The 21,381-nt window shown below is 43.3% G+C and overlaps 1 long non-coding RNA gene across 1 annotated transcript in view; it reads left to right on the top strand.

The window, feature by feature from the left end:
* LOC140214390 (uncharacterized) overlaps positions 1-21,381 on the top strand; it is a 147,643-nt gene that overhangs the window by 8,032 nt on the left and 118,230 nt on the right. The gene's annotated exons all lie outside the window — the stretch shown is intronic.

The following is a 21,381-nucleotide window of genomic DNA, read 5'->3' as shown; positions in this document are numbered from 1 at the left end:
TGGCGGAGTTAGCATTCCGGAATCATTCCACACTTTCGCGATACCGGAATGTAATGGCGTCTTTTTCAGAAAATGGAGCGCTTTTTCGCCTACCCGCTGTTTTTTGTCAATATATGACGAAGAGCCAACCAGCCCACGTTAAGGCATTAGTAAGTCAGAGCCTCGAATTTACCACTAAAGCAGTATTTTTAAAACAGCTTGGTGGATTACAAGCACGGTATATTGATAAGCAATGCGCCTACTACAACTATGTATTTATAGACTAAGTTGCTCCGAAGTTTGTCTTTATTTTTATTTACAGGATACTGCCGGCCTTAGTCTTAGGCCTTGGGCAGGAGTGGACAGTGCGATATACAGATGAACAAAACAAAAATTAACAGCAAAAATCATTACAAGAATTCAATACATTGCAATAGACACATTCCCTGATCCGCACAAGCCGTATAGAACATTCCAACGAAAAATGCATCACAAAATTTCAATATGTTTTAAAATACAGATATTCGCTGAACAACAAAAGCTGTATAGAGCATATTGATAACAACGCGACATTGATAACAAGGAGTCGCATTCATACTGGTATGCTGAAAGACATCGCGCATGCTCGGTAGGTTGAGCAGCAAGAAATCTACAAATAGTAATGACAAGCAAGCGAAAATAGCACTTCCGTATATTGTAAATCAAAAGGAAAAAGAAAAATTACATTCATGCATACATATACATATAACATCAAGTCTAAATGCTATTCAGCTGGTTGCAGAATGACTGGACGGTCGGGCATTCCACTGTACTCGCAGAAAGCGCGTTCCACTCACCTATCGTCCGAGGAAAAAATGTGTTTTTAAATACGTTTGTTCTGCAAGAAAATTTCTTTATTTTCTTCTGATGATTAGATCGTGTTGCACGCCTAGTGACTAAAGTAATATACATATCCTTATCTATCCCCAGCATATCATGGTAAAGTAAATACATGTATTTCAGACGGTCCCTATATCGCCTTAATTTTAATGTTTCCAGGTTAATTTCGTTAATAAGAACTGTCGGAGATACGTGCCAGCTATAACAGTTAAACACGAATCTAACAGACTTTCTTTGAATATTTTCCAATTGAGTAATGTTCTTCAGGGTGTACGGGTCCCACACTACCGAGGCGTACTCAAGAATTGGCCTAATATACGTTTTGTACGCTAACAGACGGATTTCTTGCGTGGACTGTCTAAGCGACCTTCTCAAGTAACCAAGTTGGCGCATTGCCTTTTTTGAAATATGAGATATGTGATCGTTCCATATTAGGTCGGATGAAATTACGAGGCCTAAGTATTTATAGCTACTAACCGTAGATATATTATTACCACTGAAACTGTAAGAAAATTTTAAGGGGTGGCGTTTTCGTGTTACTGACATAGCAACCGTTTTCTTTGCATTAATATTCATTTGCCATGTGGCACACCACGCTTCTACCTTGGCTAGTGCAGAATTCAAGCGGACCTGATCATTTACGCTAATAACTTCTTGATATAGTATACAGTCGTCTGCAAATAAACGTATTTTCACGCTTACTTCTTTTATTAAGTCATTGACAAAGATTAGAAAGAAAAGAGGCCCAAGGACGGACCCCCTGTGGAATGCCCGATCGAACCGGTGCTGATCCAGAACGCGCGCCGTCAATAAACACACTTTGCCGCCTTAACGACAGATACGCTGAAATCCATGAAATCAAAGAATCATTTTTAAGTATTGTTTGTAGCTTTAACAGCAGTTTAGTGTGAGACACACGGTCGAATGCTTTTTCGAAATCTATGGATATTAAATCAGTTTGGCCCTGTTTATCTAGAACTGCTGCGAGTTCGTGGACAGTTTCCAGTAGCTGTGTTGTTGTAGACAGTCCCTTCCGAAACCCATGCTGCCTGGGATCAATGATATTGTTGTCATTAAGAAAGACCGAAATATGTTTAAATATAATACGCTCAAGGGTTTTTGCACATGTGGGTAACAATGAAATTGGTCTGTACGAAGTGATAAGCGACCTGTTTTCTGATTTGGGTATCGGGGTAACCTTTGCGTACTTCCAGTCATCCGGAACTTCCGCACGCAATAAAGACTTGCTAAATATGATGCACAGATATTTTGAGCACCACTCGGCATATCTCACGAGAAAGGCAGTAGGTATGCCGTCCATTCCAGGCGATTTCTTTGTATTCAAATTTAACAAGAGAGACAAAATACCTTCTTCGGTCACTGAGATATCTGCAATTGGCGGGCAATCAACTGGAAGGTAGCTTGGTTTACGACCGTCGTCATCCGTAAATACCGAACAGAAAAATTGATTGAAAGATTTTGCTATCAAACTTTTATCAGTTACGGTATCCCCGTCGATGCAGACACTAGACAAGGGTTGCTTTTTCGAAGAAAAATGACGCCAGAACTTTGCCGGGGAAGACAGCAGAAAATTCTTCAGAGATACACTTTGGTGGTATTCCTTTGCTTTTTTAATGCTTGCCTTTAGTTGCAGACGTATGTTGGAAAGTTTACTGGCATTGTCCTCTGTGGTACACTGACGGTGCTGTTTTCTTATTCGTTTAGCCTTCAGTTCCAGCCGCACTATCTCCTTTGTAATCCATGGGCGTGTGCGCTGTTGAATGCTTAGTCTCATTGGAACAAAGTCCCTGACGCATTTTAAGACTAGGTTCCTAAAGAAGCGCCACAGCTCGTTCACACAGCACGTGCCCGATTCAGAAAGAAGTATGAAATCATCCAGCGACCTATCCATGGCGTCCAATATGTCAACGTCCTTAGCGCGGCAAAAGTTTGGAACGAGGCACCTTTTTTTCTTGGTTTCAGTCGGACGACCAAGTTGAACTGTTAAAGATACCAGTTTGTGATCAGATATTCCGTCAAAAATATGTACTTCGGGATCACGACTGAGCACTGCATTGCTTACAAGGAATAGATCTAAAATTGAAGCTGTATCATACTGAATGCGCGTGGGTTCTTTTACTAACTGAGCTAAATCATGGAACACTACGAGGTCGACAAAAGGTTCAGCAGCACTAGAAAGGGGCTCAGGAAAATCAGTACTCCAGTCGATTGAAGGCATATTGAAATCACCACCCAAGAGGACATTACAAGAATAGCTTTTGCTATTGTTTCTTCGCGTAACCGCAGCTCTATGCCGTTGGTATCCGTAGTGCCGAACTACGGAGGCGGCATACTACGCCCCCCCCCCACTTGACGCCCCCCCACCCTCCGCTTTTTTTTTAACCTGGGCGGCGCCTTAGCCACGGCCGCCTGCTGCCTGCCCACACTTCACTTGTTTGTTTTTGCTTCAGTCACTGTCGGCGACTCGGACGCATATTCAAAAAAGCGCTCATCTAAGTTGTGATGCGTGTTGGCGCTGACGCGATGCTTGTGCTCACTGCAAGCTTTCGCATACCAGCTCGCGCGTCGTCTCACCTCGCACTCTTCCTCCCGCCCCCCTAACGCTTTTGCAACATTGTTCCCCCTATGTCTAGACACACGGGTGCCTTTGCCCGAAACTCTGTCGACGAAGGTCTGCAGGTCAACGCAGCACACATTCGCACGTGGTGAACTGTGCGCCCTCTTCCTCTATACAGAGAGAGCGGGAGAATAAATATTTGAAAGTATTGGTCTGGGAAGCCAGCAGAAGCAGGAGAGCGCACGCTACGTAACTGTGGTCACGGCGGCGCCTCCCCGAGCCCCGACGCGACGATTCGCGCAGAAGAAAACCATATTGGCTCTGTTCTAGGGAGCTCTGGTCTAGGGTGGGGGGAGGGGGGGGAGGGGGAGGTTAAGGTGGCACCACTGCCGCACTGGCCCCTGTTGGCGGTTAGAGAAGCGCAACGGTTTTATTTAGGAGTTCGCTCCTACTGTGAATGCTTGACAATGATTAGAAGCACACCCCTCGGCTTTCTTTGCGGCCACCCCACCCTCCTTTCGAGACTTCTATTGCAAATAAAAAGCACTTCCATAACGCAAGCTCAGTGGCTCACGCACGCAGTAAGTCCGCCAACATAGCACATTGTAAATAATTTTTTAAAATTACCCGCGAAGAAAACAAACATGCTGCACGCTGCAAGCTTTGCTCCGAAACTATACTTGCTGTAGTCGGAGTTTCATTTTATTTGATTCTGCATCTAAAAAGAAAGCACGAACTTGAGTATACGCACCAAGAGAAAGGGCTAGCAAGCCAGCCGAAGATAACATCGGCCTTCACCTATGAGCGCAGCTCTGTGCCTGTTCATCGAAAGGCTGCTCTTAACGACGCCATAATCAACATAATTTGCCCTTTCGTGTTGTCGAGAAGGAGGGCTCAAAGATTTCGTAACGGTAAGTTTGACAATATTATTGAGCCGCCTTTCATCAACGTAACTGCATTGTCTTCTTTCAGATTCAGGTCGCCGTCCCGGGCTACGAGTTGCAATCGCGGCATGTTCTCAGAGAGAAGTTCTTGCGCGGCAAAATATCAGTGCTACAGACGAAAATATCCTATTTGACGGGAACGGAGTACGTCTGAATCGCACAAGACCTGTGGACGTCGCGGTCTAAACGTGTGGATATTAGCGGACTCTCAACTTCATGGCTCACACTTACCTCCACCGTTTCACTCGCCTGACGGGGAGCCACTCAGCTGGTCAGATCCGCTCAGAATTATGACGCAGCGTTGCTGCAGTGGAACATCGCTGACAAGGTGAGATAATTTGCGTACAATTTCGCCGCCGTTAACTGTTTTTATTTCATTTTCCAGGCCCTTCGCGTGGTTACAGATAACGCTTCATCAATAATAAAGATATTTGCATTTACCGGGTGGGAGACTTCAGAGGACTATGATGATGACAATTTCGAGGACTGCCCGCAACTCTTAACTAAGGAGCTGTTAAGCGATTTCCATCAGTTGGAGGAATTTCGATTTCGCTTCGCCGCCCAATGGATGCAGCTTGCCCTAAACGACGTGATTCGACAGGTATGCGCTATTAAATAACATATTGGTTTCATCTTATGTGGTTCATTAATTACTATTTTTATGAACAATTCCTTAGACCAAGCTTTGTTAAATAATTTGCCATGAATGCATGGGCAACGAATGTATGAATATAATAATTGCAGTTTGAAAATTAGGGGCAGACCACTGTGCTTATTCCAGTTTCGTTGCTCTAAAGCTTTATTATGCCACTACCCACAGCTCATGTTTAGGCGAGTTCTTGTGCGTGCTTCACTTTTTCATCTCGGGGATTCGTTTTCCATTTTCTGCTATGGCCGATGTCACGAACTCTGCTTCCCATCAAATAATAGCTGCAGGTCATTTTTCTGCCTTAGGCCAGGCCCCAAGCTTACGCAACTTCAAGGTCTGCTCTTACCGCGTCAATCAACCATTCTGAAATAGCGCTAAAGACAAACAAATACAAAACTGGCACATCACGTAAAAGATGCTCACGGTGTCCCGAAGTTACATTTAACATATTTGGATTTGGTTGATTCCTTGTTCAAGCTATTTTCGTCTTATTGTAGTTTGGGCTCCTTGCTATTTTTCTCCTTTCGTGACCGCCCTCTCCTTGTTTTTATTGGTACGCCCCCATCCCATTCCCGCCAGGGAACAATGAAATCCTGCGCACGTCCGTCCTTCTAGTACAAATCACTGTGCCCGTAAACGCAGTTGCCTGGCATATAAGATCAGCCAGCGAGGCGGCAATTTGGTACTAGTATGTTTATTTGAATTACGAAGCCCATTTCATTAAGATAATAGCAGCCGTAGTGCCGTAGCCATGACACTACGTGCCCGACATTTGTTCCTAAAGAACAGGAAGGTGCATTAATGGTGCACAAAATTTATCGTAGGGGTGGAGAAAACGGTTATGTCTGCCCCCACTTTATTTTGTGTAATGCAGTCTTGAAGAGTGTCAGTGTGTCGTCGAGTGCAATGCCCTATGATTACATATGTCATCATTCTATTTAACATTTCATTGAATGTTTGCCGTTTGCGCTACCAGTACTTACGGTGGCGTATTCACTTATTGTCCTCACTTTATTTTAGGACCCAAATGCCGAAGGAAGTCGTCAAAAAATGCGACGCCATCGTTGCATATATACGCAAGAGCACCAGCGACACGGAAGAAGTGGCCGGTCTACATTTGGAATCTCACATCTCGATGAAGTGGTACTCGCAGCTGCGAAAGATGAGAAAGTTTGTTACCACTTTTTCAGGTCATCCAGGCCTTACAGAAACTCTGCATTCGTGCAAGAAGGCTACATTGTCTAAATATGAACTCAGGCTGGCGGCATACTAGATTGAGCTCCTCTTCCCTGTAGAGGAAGCCACGGAGTTGCTGCAGAAAAGGCACGAGACAGCCGGGCTTTTGATTTCCGCGTTGCAAAATATCGAAGTTTTCCTTACGGAAATCATAAGCACAGACACACTTCTTTGCAAAGAGGCGGCTAAAGGCCTACAGCGCAGCCTGGAGAAGCGGTTCGCAAGCACGTGGACTGCCTGTTTTTTTTAATGGGTGCCCTCCTAGACCCACGGTGTAATTCTTCTTGGTGTTCAGGTGCAACAGCCGGGCAGACGCGTTCTGCTGTGCTGGAGAGGGGGCCTCTTTTGTTAGGACAGGACAGCGCCAGCCCCGTCTCGAATGCAGACTCTGAAGCAGGGCCAAGCTGACTGATGTTTAAAAACACCAGGCAGAATGAAAATGCCCCACAAGACAATGTGCCTGGATCCATTGCAGGGAAAATTTCGCTTTCCTTTACAGAGGGAACTTGCGCAGGCATGGTTAAACCCCTGACTCATTGGAAAGCGAACGCTGGCCGCTTTCCCTTGCTTTCCCGCCTCGTAAGGGCAGTTTTCGCTGGGAATTCGACGTCAACTGACGTGGAACGCGTGTTCCCTACCGCATCCCTGATAACGACAGCGAAGCGAAATCGCCTGTCAAGCAGCTCTTTCGAGCACCTTATGTTTGTGAAGCGCTACACATAGGTGGAAGGCGATTGTCTTATCTAACTTTTTTGTGTTTTTGGAACTAACCGTTGAAGTAGCCATAATTTACATTTCAAGTTTTCAGAACTAAACGGCAAAGCGCCCATTTATCTGCAAAATATCGATGAATAAAAGCAAAATAAAGGTTCTTTTTGCACCTTGCACTGCATGTGAGTTTTATTGAAGCATTTAAAAATCACGAGGACACCTAAGCGAAGATAAGCAAAGCAAAGCAAAGATACGCTATGTTGTCATGTTTGCAGTAAGACAGTTAAGCTTAAAGAATAAGTAAACATCTCAAACGTTTAAAACATGCTGACCATGCAAATATTGTAGGCATCGGGAGAACTGCCCCTATGACAATAAGTAAGGTGGTTGTGCTGCAGGAGATGTGTCACCAAGCTTTTATCCCTCGACTTTGGTAACGTATTTTGCGTATTTTGCAGTTCTTAACGCGTCTGATGACATTAGCGTTATGGTGCTTTCATCGGTAACTCGGTAAAACTACGGAGATGCATTTACTCCGTTGAGGACTTACAGGAATTGAATCGAATGGCCTGGCCATTCCCGGAGTGGAAATGAGCGAAGTTTTTTTCATTCCGAAGTATTGAAAAGAATGGAATTGCGACAAGTTCTAAATTCCCGAAATGGAATTGGAATGGAATGGGGCGCCCATTCCGCAAGACTGATATGAAGTAAGGATAGTAGTTCTATTGGCCTTATAAACATGGAAACAGTCGTTTGCTAACTGAATAAGCAAGCATGGTGTCAACCCGCACATACAAACATGAACACATCCCACTCGATGATCGCGGGCACTCGCTGTCAAAGCACAGGTGTGAGCAAGCGCGGCCGCAGCAGCGAGCGAAGTGACCTTTCTGCCGTCTATCGCTGCAATGCAAGAGTGGCTAGAGCCCAGCGCATACAAAAGCATAAGACATCTGTAGATCCCTTTCAAGGTACCACGCGCGCGGCTGTGCAAAGTACGCACTTGGTAGCAGAGTCAAAGGGGCATACCTGCCTCCCGCGATGCCTCTCCACTTTCCTCCATATATGGCGCGCTAGATTGAGCCACGATTGTCCGTTCCCCTTGCAGCCGGTCGCGAAATACACAGTTACTGCAGGAGCACAACGCCGCCCCTCCTTCCTCTGTCCCATCGCCCTACGGCCTTTAGCGCGACGGAAGACGGCCCGTTTGCTCGCCGCTTTCTCCGTTTGCGCGAGCCGGATTGAGCCGCGATCGTCGTTACCCTCACGTGCTTTCATTCGCACATACAGCATACGACGCGCGGCGCCGGTGTTATCGCAATTGAATTTTATACCGAAAATCACGGTGATGGCAAAAATACGCCTGGGGTGTCCTTATAATTGCTATCGCAATAAAATTAGATTAAGCAATTCAGTTCATGAGCTTAGAGGTACTCAATTTATTACCCTCCAAAATAGCTCTCAAACGTTTAGGCTGCGTGTTTTGCAACCACTGACACTACGGTGCTTTCCTGCTAGCAACTCGCTTCACATTATGCAAGAAGAAAAAAAAAAGGGGGCTATCTGTGCTTCAATATATTGCGCTTTCTTTTAGATTAGGGTCAAGTACGGCATCATGAGCACATGGAGAAGCCCCCATTGAAACCATTGTTTTTTGGAGTGTCGATTCGTTATCCCCAAGCAATATAAAACAATTCGTCTGCACGTAAAATTATTATCACATAGCCATATTACGCTAACCTACATGCTGCACTTTTCAACCGGTAAGTAGGGAAAGTCATGCGCTTTGTGCATTTCAGGTGAGGGGCTCACATGGTCGAAATAGGAATGCGCGTGCATTTGCAGTTTGAAAATATTTAAATGCGAGATATTTTAGGCGTAAGGAGATTAAAATTCGGAGATCAATTTTGTAAAATTGCTGCTCATAATGCACAAGCCGATACCTAAGTAAACTTTTAGTAAAAAGAAAAAAAAGGACCACGTGGCTGCGAGTGTGCGAGTGCGGGAAATAGGGAGGGATACGTAAATATGTGGAAACAGAGCTGTTGATTATTACTCAATATTGGTTATCGAGCAATGCACCCAGTTGACGTAGTATATCTTCGGGATTTCTGCTTTTCATTGGAAAAAAATTAGCTGACAAAAAAACGCGTAAGTGTTGATGCCGGTTGTTTTAGAGTGCTGTCGTTGATTGACAGCAAGCTTTTTGCCACTATTACCCTCGCCTTGAAATCATCCTTCGAAGAATCAGTAAGGTAGATATTGTAAAAGAGTAGAAGCAAGCTGAAACAAAGCACAGAAACACATTAAGTGATCATGTCTGTACAGGGAAGGTAACACTTAATAGGGGAAAGTGAACTATGGAAATGGCCATACATTTCCACTATATATTTAATTTCATCCTCACCCTTTATGCTATTTTCTTTGCCAACGGCTATCACGCAAGTTAAAGATGGTTGAATGATTAAGCTGCCTAAAATGAAGTAAAATTGAAGCGCACTGAGGCTGCAGTACTTCGAGGTGAATTTAAAGGGCACGCTTTCGGTGTATGGCCTAATCATACCGTCCTGCCTTTCATTTCCAGGCATATACCGAAGTACTCAAAGAAGAATGTAAGGGAATAGACACTCGTCTAAGAGGTCTAGAGAACGTTACCGGATTGCAGTTGTTCTTCATTTCGACTGCTATGGTAGGTTGTCTGCGTGTGGATAAACAATAATATTCTATATGAGTTAAATTTCTGAAATACTTTTAAAATGCCTGATATTGCTTTCGGGTTATTTCTACAGACTCAGTGCAGCGTAACAGATAACGCTACGCTCATCCAAAAGATAGGGCGGAGAAAATATAGCGTTGCGCCAAAGAGGTAAGAAAAGATACACGGTAAGGGAAGGCGTATGCGTGGTTTCATCGTTTTATTCTCTTTTCTTTTGTTTCTTTTTCACAGAACTTGCAATAAAAGTCATACGAGAGCGCAATCACATCTTTTCTCGATATCTTTTTGTATTGTGCAAGTACATATCAGTAGTATTTGATCAGTTTAAATTATTGTAGCGTACACTACATAATATTTTCAGCGTTTACCTCCTTTAGGCCACTATGTCAAGAAGAGTCAGCAAAGTGTCAGAAGTATTTCATGAATCAAAAGGACTTCTTCTTGGGCAAGTTGGTGCTTAGATTTCCTAGGTATACTTTGTGGCGCAAAGTACATTTCTGGAAAAGGGACAGAAGAAAGGGAGACAGTGAAGCGCCAAACTACCAACTGTTTAATGACAGCCTGAACAAACGTATAGAAGAAAATACAACTTCCGCTCATGCGCAGGGAGCCAAGGTGTGACAGAACAACGTGGTCATGATAACATACTTTGTATGAAGCACATTTCTGCGGAATATAATACGATAGATGTATCGCTGACACAATCAAGACCCGTTCTTTGTAATATAAAACGCTTCCAACAACTCCCTTGCAGTTTGGTCCCTACTTTTGCCAAGAATCAATACTCGTTCAAAGCATGGTCTACAACGACAGGCTTTACAGTGCGCAGAACGCGCACCTTCCTGCGCACTGTAAAGCCTGTCGTTGTAGACCATGCTTTGAACGAGTATTGATTCATGGTTATGGTTCATGGTTATATTGCGCTCAGTTTTACAAACACGATATTAAGGAAGGACAGGACGTGGACGGATGTAGCGCAGTATTGATTCTTGGCAGAAGTAGGGACCAAACTGCAAGGGAGTTGTTGTAAGCGTTTTATATTAAAAAGAAAGGGTCTGATTGTGTCAGCGATACATCTATCGTATTATATTCCGCAGAAATGTGCTTCATACAAAGTATGTTATCATGACCACGTTGTTCTGTCACACCTTGGCTCCCTGCGCATGAGCGGAAGTTGTATTTTCTTCTATACGTTTGTTCAGGCTGTCATTAAACAGTTGGTAGTTTGGCGCTTCACTGTCTCCCTTTCTTCTGTCCCTTTTCCAGAAATGTATTTTGCGCCACAAAGTATACCTAGGAAATATTTCATGAACACTTTGGGCTCTCCGGGGCGCCACATTGAATATAAAAATCATAAAAAATTTCTTCTATTTATTCTATCCTGACTGCAAATAGCTTTCTTTTACCATTATATGTAGAGAAGCATTGCAGCCTAGTCGCCTTGGAGACCTAGTAGACCTAGGTCTCCAAGGCGACTAGGCTCTCTCCAGGCTTGAGCCTGGAGAGGTGTTTTGTAAATAAGACCCTTCACACTGGTGGCGCCACTTGTTCACAAATCTCGTAGGTCAGGTCAATCACTTGGGCCACGTGTCGAAAACGGTGGCCGGAGGAGGATCAGACAGCTATTGAGGCCCATGGGTGATGCTGCGTGCAGTTTGCGTGCAGCAATGATATTATGATGGCAGGATCAGGTCGAGGGTGTGTCACTAGAAAGCAGAGAAGAAATGGAGGAGAAAGTAGGGAAAATACGTGAGACACAAGGGTGAATAGCTCGCAGGGCCGTGCTGACAGCCTGATAAAGGGCAATGCAGAGTCCGAGTCACGGTACTCTTCCTTGATGTTCATTGCGAGCACGTTCGTACGCATGGGGAGGAGGCACTCGGTGAGTCCGTTTGTTTGCGGATGATAAGCCTTCGTGGACTGATGAGTCGTGTATGACTGGAGGAGGTCAGAAACAATGTTGGCGAGAGAACTGAGGCAGCGATATGTCAGGAACAGACCGGAAGGACCACCGTGAAGGATAACGTCATGAAGTCGGTGACCTCGGTGGAGCACCTCGTAGGAAGCACGTGATAACGAAGCAAGTCACATTATCAGTGGCGACGGCGATACATCGGTTGGCTAAGTTTGACGTCTATAAATGTCCAGGGAGCTCCAGCCATACGCGAAGAACGACTTAGTGGAAATTCCGGTGGACTTAAGTAGGCCGACTGGAAGCGAGGAACATTTCTTGCGGCGTTGGTCGTGCTTATCTATTGAAATGTATTGTCGAAAAGAATAGTTAAATCCATGTCAAAAAAATCGTACATGGGAATGGTCATAAGTTCGCGTGACGCCCAAGTGGGCCGCGGGCAGAAGAGAGGAGGCGTCAAGAAGCTGTGTGAACACGGCACGGCCAATGGATAGGTGTTCGTAAACGCTGACAAAAAGTTAGGCGCTTTGGAGTTGCAAGTTACGCCCGTACAGTAAATCGTTTTTAAAACGAAAAACGAGGTGTAGGGTAGAAGTGTTGAGCGGTAAAGCGATCAATGATAAACCGTAGGTAGGGGTCGCGACTCTGATGAATGGCGACGCAGAGAAAGTGTGCAATGAACAGCACGCAGGCATCAGTGTCGTCGTCTGTGTATGACGTGACAGGCAGACGGCGTCCTTGTGTAATAGCCTTGATTTGTTTGGCCCAGTAAATGCGTATGCTCTTAATTCCAACACCCTGCGTCCGAAGCGTCCAGCGGGGTGTTTGAGCGAGGACAACCAGGAGAAATATGACGGCCTCTAACGACGGAGAAGTGTGGGACAAAAGGATAGAGATGAAATTTCGCGGCGGCTAAAATGAGAGCACGACATTCACTCTCCCCTGTAGAAAATTCCACTCCGATGCGGAGAAGAGCCGGCTAGCGTAAGCAATACCACAGATGATGCCGGGAATTTGTTGGGCAAGAATAGCACCGATGCCGCGGCCATTCGCATCGTTGCAAACATCGGTGTCGCGAAGAGTCAAAATGAGTGAAACTATATCGGCTCATGAGCCTTGCTAAAAGGAGGTAAATAGGTGCGGCCTTTCCTGGTCTACATGAACAGCAACGTTATACTTGGCAAAATAGGCAAGCGCCCACGTGATGGCTGCGAAGCTCTTAATGGAGCGTCAAAATAGGCAAGAATTCAAGGAAGGTTTAGACATTGTTTTAAGAACAGGGAAGCAGGAATTACTTGACAGCGTGGAATTTGTACGAATTTAGTTGCATTCGGGCAGCGTTGGCGGGGCGGCTACTCCCTTTGATGTGGCGGTGCCCGAAACGACATTCAGCATTTCTCAGTTGCAGGCCCGCTTTTCGAAAAACGGAAACAACAGCGAAAGTGCGAAGAAAACAGCTTTCTACGGCGAGCGAAAAGACAATCATGTAATTAAGATACCACAATCATATGAACCATTTAGGGCCTGGGATGAGGAGGGTATATAATTAGGCGGAAAGTGGCATTTCAAAGCTGACTGTAAGTTGGTAGAGGCATCCAGCGTAATGAATGTTGTTGTCTTAGCTTCTTTTCGTCAGCAAAAATCCAGAGTAGCGGTCGATGGAAGAGGAGTCCTTGGCGCCGCGCAAAAACACATTGCATCGTCGATGCGTGGAATTGGGTACCCGTGCCCCTTTGTAGCCTTAGTGAGATGGGGATAATCGACGCATAACTTCCTAGTGTTGTCCTTTTTCTTGCCCGTTACGACTGCGAGGCCGGAAGATTGGAAGGAAGGCTTTACACTGAATTTCGCAAGCACTGTGTTAATCTCTGTTTGTATTACTTTGCACGCTGATACACGCCGATGTAGCTTGCGAACGCTAGCAGCAACGCCGGCGTTTCTGCAACGCAAAACTGCGGCAATCTTGATAAGATGCTAGTGCGGAGCAGAAGGCATGAGCTAAATTAGGCCACAGACCTTAGCCTATCATTCGGCACAGCGAACCTGCACGTGGCAAAGCCAAAGACGAGGCTTCAGCAGTACTGAGGCGATGAAGATCAGTGGGTAGCGCCACGTCTGCAGTTCTGCAAGATCAGCGTAACAAGCGAAATACATAGTGTAAAAACTTGCGTGCATGACCCAAAGTTGAGACTGAGAAGGCACGTGTGATTGTTTTGAAGTGTAACAATAGTGTGGGGCACCATGATGGCGTGAGTTAAAAGAACACTTGAAACCGGATATGCGGCGTAATTCCCGTAAGGAAGAGCAGGGAAGGGCCCTATCATGACGTAAGCTACACTTCAGGTGGCAGCCGAACGAATTCGCCGCCCTGAAGGCAGGCTTAGTAAGCGGCACCGGAAGGAGTGCATCAGTACTGTTAGAAGCGCAGAACATATAATTAACAGTAGATAAGCGCAGAGCACAGTGTCATAAAGGTAATTCCGATAATAATATCAGGGCAATTGTAAATTACAGCGAAGAGTACAGACGTGACAATGCTGGCAATAAACATCTCAAGTACGGCGGTTGTTCTGCTCTTGGGAACACGAATGGCAGGTGATTGCACTAGTGTGAACGTCTTTCTGAGATTGCGGCGGAGGTCAGAGCTCATGACGGTTGTCTGGGCACTTGCGTCCTTTAGAGCCATATCTGGTAATTTATAATAAGAACATTGATTTGGTTTCGAGTAACGAGGGTCAACAAAGGTTTTGCAACTTCAGATACGACATCTGTGTTCCAGAACCCCTGGGTTTCCAGAGGTTGGGACCTGCGAATGACAGAGATGGCGGGCATCTCGAGTGCGGTGGGCGGGACGGTCCAGCTTGAAGCGAGGGCAAGCGGTAGGAGTTGTACGTGCGAGTGGCAAATTCAGCGCGGGCTGGTTTGGACTGAGCTTACAACGGTCGTCGTTGATGCTTCGAGCTGTAGTCAGGAGAAATGTTTTGTTGAGGAGACAAATACCAGCGGCTTCGGCAGCAGCGAGGGATGTGGCCGGTGCGAAAGCACGTGAAGGAAGTGGCCCGGTCGTCTGGCACTCTCCGTTGAGCCGGATTAATGTAAGAAGTTGGTGAGCGCTCAACCAGTGGCCGCCAAAGCAATGAAATTGTTTTGCTGCACATTCTGCAGAAACTAAAGAGTAACTTTGCAAAATATTCAGATAACTTATTTAATGTTTTCCTTTTCGTTAAAGACAATCGCTATGTATTCCAGTATTCTCGTGCACCGCATGTCATGTTCTTTGTACACAGGGATTTTTTCCGATTCAATTTCCCATTGAGAATCTACCGCAGTTTCAAACGCACAATAAGCTCTTAGCTTCTGTGTGCATATCTCGCTATAAATTAGTTTCATATTTAATATCTGAAGAAGGCCTTTCGCGAAATCTTCTTGATATATTTATCTAAAACACAAGAAAAGCATTTTATAATGCTCACCCTTGGAATCTTTGAGACAAGAAGGAAATTCAGGGTCATTCTACGGAAGGGGAGCGCGTGCTGCGTAAAACATGTTGGGAGAGTTTAAGAAATCAAACTGTTAATTTTTTTGTTGCTATTTTGATACCAACAAATACTCTTAGCTGTTCAAAGGAGGCCAGCTGTGTGGAGTTTTTCACTCTTGCGTTCTATGTACATTAATTCTTATCTACTGTAAACTTTTAGAGAGTACATTAGGCGGAAGCAATCCTAAAATAGAAGAATTCAGTGGAAAGAATTCAAGAATGCGGCATTTCATATCAAGGAGATTTTTTTACATGTCAAACTATGGAGAACATTGGTCTGGTCTCATTTCTCTGAAACTTTATTCTTGGCAAAACATATCATTTTCTGACAAAATGTTATTCCAGAAATGCTGCAGACAAGCTAAATCATACTTTAAATCATAAATAATTATGAAATAGCACTTTTCTCTTGTCTATAGCGCTGATTTGAAAACACGGTTTTCGTTAAATAACTTTCCTATTTGTTATGCATGGCCGCTGTAATTACTTCTTTTTAGTTAAAGATTGTGGATGTGACTTTGTCATTAAGTAAAAAGGAGGATTTACACCATGACAAGCGGCGATACACTTACTGAGTTTAGAAATTTCGACCGTCTGCGAAAGAAGCCTGCTTAAGAGGAAGCAATATCTCGAGGGCTCGTACGTAATACACGTATACCATGAAATTAGTTTTTACCATCTTTAGGAACAAATTTGTTATTTTTCTCATCCTGCTTTTCAGGAAAGATTGAATATTGCGAAAAAATATTGCTAATAAAACAACAAGCTTTCAAATTTCCAGCTCAGCAATTCAAAAAAGATATCAATATTTTAAAACAAGACCTATTAAGACAGTTCTAGCGCACAATAGCGATATATTATACACCACGCTGAAATCTGCCAGTAAGTTTAGCAAACCACTTATTTTAAGCAATGTAACGTTTTGACGTAAGCAGATAAATGGAAATTTTCCGCACGAGATGTGCTAACATATATTCAAACAACTATGATATCATTTCTGATGCCGAGTTACAAGTCTGTAACCGTTGTTCTTAAATGCTTTTCAAGCTTACCATATTTTGTCATTTTTTGAAGAACCGTAATAAGTCTTAAGTGAAAGTCTTGTTTTCTGCAGGCGAAAAGTTTCAGGTTTCACCATAGCATGCAACGCGTTTCATCAAAACCAGTTGGGAGGTTGCTAATCGAAAGCATTTATTCATCTCCCGTACAATTAAATGTGAATTCAAGTTTGCCCAGATGTAAATCGTCATATACATAGGCTTCATTCACATGACCGAGCAAATTGCAATTTGATCTTACAAAATGCGTGCAGCAAGATCATATGTCTGCCGTTGTTACTGAGTTCACTGTGTAACGACCAAACAATTTACAACATGGGCGAAATTGAAAACACCGTTCTTCTTGTTGGCTTGAAATACGAAGATAATGGTGATGAAGCGCTTTATTCTGTAAGCCGCTACATTAAGTTCCGTTCATTTGGTTCATTCAAATAAAAGGATTCGCTTGCACCAAGCTTGCACTTCAAGTTGTTGTTTCAACGGCGGCGAGTGAACTCTTTCTGTGTTGCGATGTATTTGAGCTGTCAGCTACACACTGTATGGAGAGCGAGAGGAACACCCTCGTTGTTATCTGTTTTGCTTAGCTGTCGTATGGAAGCTGGATAGGTAATGGTTGGATGTGTGTTACGTGTTCGCTGATAGTTGCGTCGGTGATCATCTCTTTGGTGTGAAGCCAGTTTGAGTTGTGGCATAAAACCAAAAAAACCTGCCACTTTGTAGCAATCACAGAACTTGCACAAATTGGCATGTTTTGCTGCGCATTTGAGTATTCTGACTACACATATTGATCAGTCTCTTGAAAGGAATGTTCGACCAAAATCTTCGTTCTTCCTGCCGTTGTTTTCAGGCTCTCTCGTGGACTACGGCCTCGCCGAGGCAGTTGGCAGCAGCGTATTCACACGTTTCCATTTACGCGGATGTCCCCACCGCTATTTGCGAGGCATGTCGTTCAAGCACAGCAGGTTGTAGCGAGGCTATGGGTCGTGCATATGCTGTGTAGTTTCTTTGTGAACAAATGGTAACACCTGTAAAGTTTAACACACAATATAACAAGACTCACAACGGTGGCTGGCTGTGCCCATCTAAATGGAAAATTACTTCACCTGCAGCTATCTGCCTGAACTTATGGGACATACTGATACTCTCCATGATACCTCTTTTCAATAGTATCTTCCGTTTAATTGGCAGTTAGTGGCATCAAAAGACGTCATAGCTGTTGAGCCACTACCCAACACACCCGGATGCCACTTATTCGGCGTCTACAGTGACGAATTATTATTAATTCTTGACGTCAACAGCATTCAAGTGCCTACTCTCATTAATACAAAAAACGAGGATGTGATTTTTACATTCTGAATTGGTGTATTAGTGCAACTGGTGTTATCTTTTTGCATATTGCAAAGGGTAATTTCTGGCGCATGCTATAGGTGTAAAATATTTGAATTCTACCAAAATGTACTGCGATGCAATAGGCTCAACTTCTCGGAGTGGATTCGCGCAGATGACACAATGATTACTTTCGTAGTCGTCCCGTAAACTTTATGACAGCTTTAGAGACCAAGTGATATCAACAATTTAGAACACTCCCAATGTGACTATGTGGTCACATCAACAAAATTGACAGCTATATGTTAGGGTAACGCAAACGAGCATTCTCAAAACAAAATGTGTGTTGACCGGCTTGTCTAAGTAATACGTCTTTATTTCGCTACAGGAAAGCCCCATGTTGTTCACTAGTGAGTCAAGAATGACGAAAATGCTGCTTCATTGCGTGCGCGGTCTGGCAATGTAAAAATAACTAAATTAGGTTGCTTTCAGAGATTCATTTGACTGTTCATGAAAGCTTCCATGTACAAACGAAGGAATGCTTACCGTGGCATCGAAAAAAGTTGTAATTTATTCGTTTTTAGTACAGCGATATTACTTTAAAATAAAGTCTGAACACTTACGATTTATCTGCTATAAATGTGCTGATTCGCGTTACTGTAAGTCAGCTAACTAAATAAAAAGTGCAGCAGAGCTAGTCTTTCCTGATGTTCTTGTTTAAGCGACATACAAGTAAATACAAAATTATAGTTCCGCATTATTATATCAACAAAGCTCTATTTTGAGAAATTCAATACGGTACCTATGACATGTACAACAATGTGATTTACGTTTCATAAAGTTGTTTTGTAGAGGCAGTGATATCGTGTGTAAAAATGGCGATACCTTCTCTTTACTTACAAAATCATGAAACGTCTCTGTCATTTGTTTTTAGGGTGAACGTGTCCATGAAAAATTTCGAAGAATTTGGAAGGGCTTTCAACTGTTCACCTGGCTCCCCTATGTATCCACCCAGAAATGAAACCTGCTCTTTATGGTGAAGAAGAACCAGACGACTTCAGCATGAAACAACTTTTTTAAAAGTTAAATAAGTAAATACTATCGATGTGCAAAGCTTATGGCTTAATGAGTTTCTGCGTCTTTTTGGCACCTTGGCACCAATTCGCTAGACTTCCAGTCATGCACACTAAGTGGACAAATGCGTACTTGAATAAATTTACGGGGTAGTTATGCTCGCACATCCTTAGAGACTGGTCTACGCGTGAGGACAGGTAGATGAGTTTTTTGAAATACTTGTGCTTATCAACGTCAGTTTTGCTGTTTAGTATATAGTAAACCAATGACAGCTTTGGGAATTGACCTCTTCCAGAGAATAAGGGCTAACCGAGTGATTTGACTACATCGGATGAACTTCTTCGGAAATCATAGATGCACGTCACAAACCAAGCTACGCGCTTCTGAACCGACTCCAACATATCAATATACTTTATCGCAGAAGGATCGCACTGGCAGCTGCTGAATTGCAAGATTGGGCTCGCATTCCTCATATACTTATTTTCTTATAACTTGAAAGGTTCTCGTCTGAAGTTACGCTGAAGAAGGTTCAGTACCGTGCTGGCCCTTGCTGCCCTATATTCAAACTTAGCTTTGCAGGACAAACTGCAGGAAGAGCGCCGAGATATTTATACTTTTTGTTTTGCAAAATCGTCCGGTAAACATGTGTAATGATCGCTAGCATATGCACAAACATTTAACATTTTAGTTACCAGTCCCTTTGACTTCACTAACTGCTCACCGCGACATCCGTACCAATCCACAGCAAATTCAATTGCACAAAATGCAGTGCTTATCCAGTCAACAAAACTTTTCGATGATCAGGCCACCAAAACACAGGAAGATTTGAGAGCCCTTGTAGGAAAGTAGGGTTCTTGTTCAGAACAAAGCGCCAACAAAGAGGGGACATAGATAAGCAATCTACAGTGCCGGGTTTTGCTTTCCTACGTCTCTTTTTCGCTGGTGCTTTGTTTTAAATACGCATCTAGAGTACACTTGCAGAGTTTTCACATCTCTTAAACTCAAGTTTGCTGTATCACCAAATTTAAGCTAACGGTTGACGAAGCAACCCTTCAATCGCTGTGATTCTGGACAAAGCTATGTACTGTAGTATAGACGTAGGCAAATAAGACGCTGCCTCCTCAAAATGTTACTGGCTACTGATTACTAGCTGAGAAGTACCACATATATGATAAGAGCACAACACAACTATCAGATGTACTTAAGTACCGTTGGAGGAGAACATGAGAATAGCGCACGCGGATAAATGATGTGACAACGCACGCCTAATATGGAGGGTCTTCTTCGGATCCCATTGCGGCCAGTTCCTTTTTTCGCGAACTTTCATTTTTCTTTATATTATTATTTGTACACTTATACTAAAATAAAGCCACGGCAACAAAAGTATAGGAAGTACCAAACTTCATACGAAAAACGAAATATTTAGTACACAGAATCTAACGAAAAAACACAAACCTGAATACTACAAACGTCATAGATAGTAATGAAACCATATATCGCACAAGCGGGAAATGGACCCTTATTTAGTTCTGTACTAGAATTCTTATATTGTCTTACATACATGTACATTGTGTACATACCCTATAATTTCACTGGACAACACCTTAGATGAAATATTACTTCTGGTCTCAAAATTCTATGCATTTTTGGAGATAGAAATGAACATATTTTGAACTGTTGGTGATCGGCCACGGCCTCAACAACTTCTGGGAACTTTTCAGTCTCCCGTAATGCTTTGGCATTTCAAATACGAAATGATATTTTGTATAAAAGCATTTGCACAAATTGAAGATATTTAACATTCTCATCTGTGTTTCAGGTTGCTTAGTGATTATTTGAAGAGTGGTCAAAACAATGAAGAAACTATTTTTGAAGGAGGTGCACTACTTGTGCACAACTTGTTCAAAAAGATTAGATTTTAAAAAATGTTGAGACACAGCTTTCAACTCTTGGCATTTTTGTTGATTTCAGAAACGCCTTCGACTACTTAAATCACAACATTCTTTTTGTAAAATTAGAGCACTGTGGCATACGTGAGAATGCCATCAATCTAATTAAATCATATCTGGGTTCCTGCTCTCAATACGGGGTCATATATCATTGTTCTTAACATATTCTGAGAATTTCGAATGGCATCCCTCAGGGTAGCATCTTGGGACCACTCCGGTTCAATCCACACATAAATGACAGCCCCTACACCAATACCCATGCAAAATACAGTATATATGCAGACGACAGCAACCTATTCTTCTCTTCCAATGATACACAACGCTAAGCAGATTCCGGAAACCGCCCGCTCTCATCATTTGCCACATTTTCATCAGTTTATGCCCTAAAACGAACAAATAAAATACTAAATTTGTACTCTTTTTCCCTAAAAGAAATCAATTATTTTACGCGGACCGCTTCAGGCAAGGAATTAGGCAAGGTTAAGTCAGTGTTTGATAATTTGTATGACAAGAGTGGAAATAAAAATAAAATAAAATGAAAAATGAGAGAATGAAAATCTAGTGCGACCTGAAGGAACTGAGTAACGTTTTTCAGACCATACCACACTACACCGCCTCTCTTTATACCTAAGTGGCACCGCGATTGACTACACGGACACCTCCAAATTACTGGGGGTAACGTTCAGCAGTACGATGACATAGGATGCCCATGTTAATAATCTTTCTTCAACACTTTCTAGAATCATCAGAAATACTATGCGTAACAGTCATATTTTTCCTACCAAAACCAAGAACACTTTGTATTATGCATTTCTTTATTCCCACAGAAGTT

Source organism: Dermacentor andersoni, unplaced genomic scaffold, assembly GCF_023375885.2.
Source record: "Dermacentor andersoni unplaced genomic scaffold, qqDerAnde1_hic_scaffold ctg00000041.1, whole genome shotgun sequence".
In the NCBI taxonomy this organism is placed as follows: domain Eukaryota; kingdom Metazoa; phylum Arthropoda; class Arachnida; order Ixodida; family Ixodidae; genus Dermacentor; species Dermacentor andersoni.
This window is presented reverse-complemented; position numbering and strand designations above follow the sequence as displayed.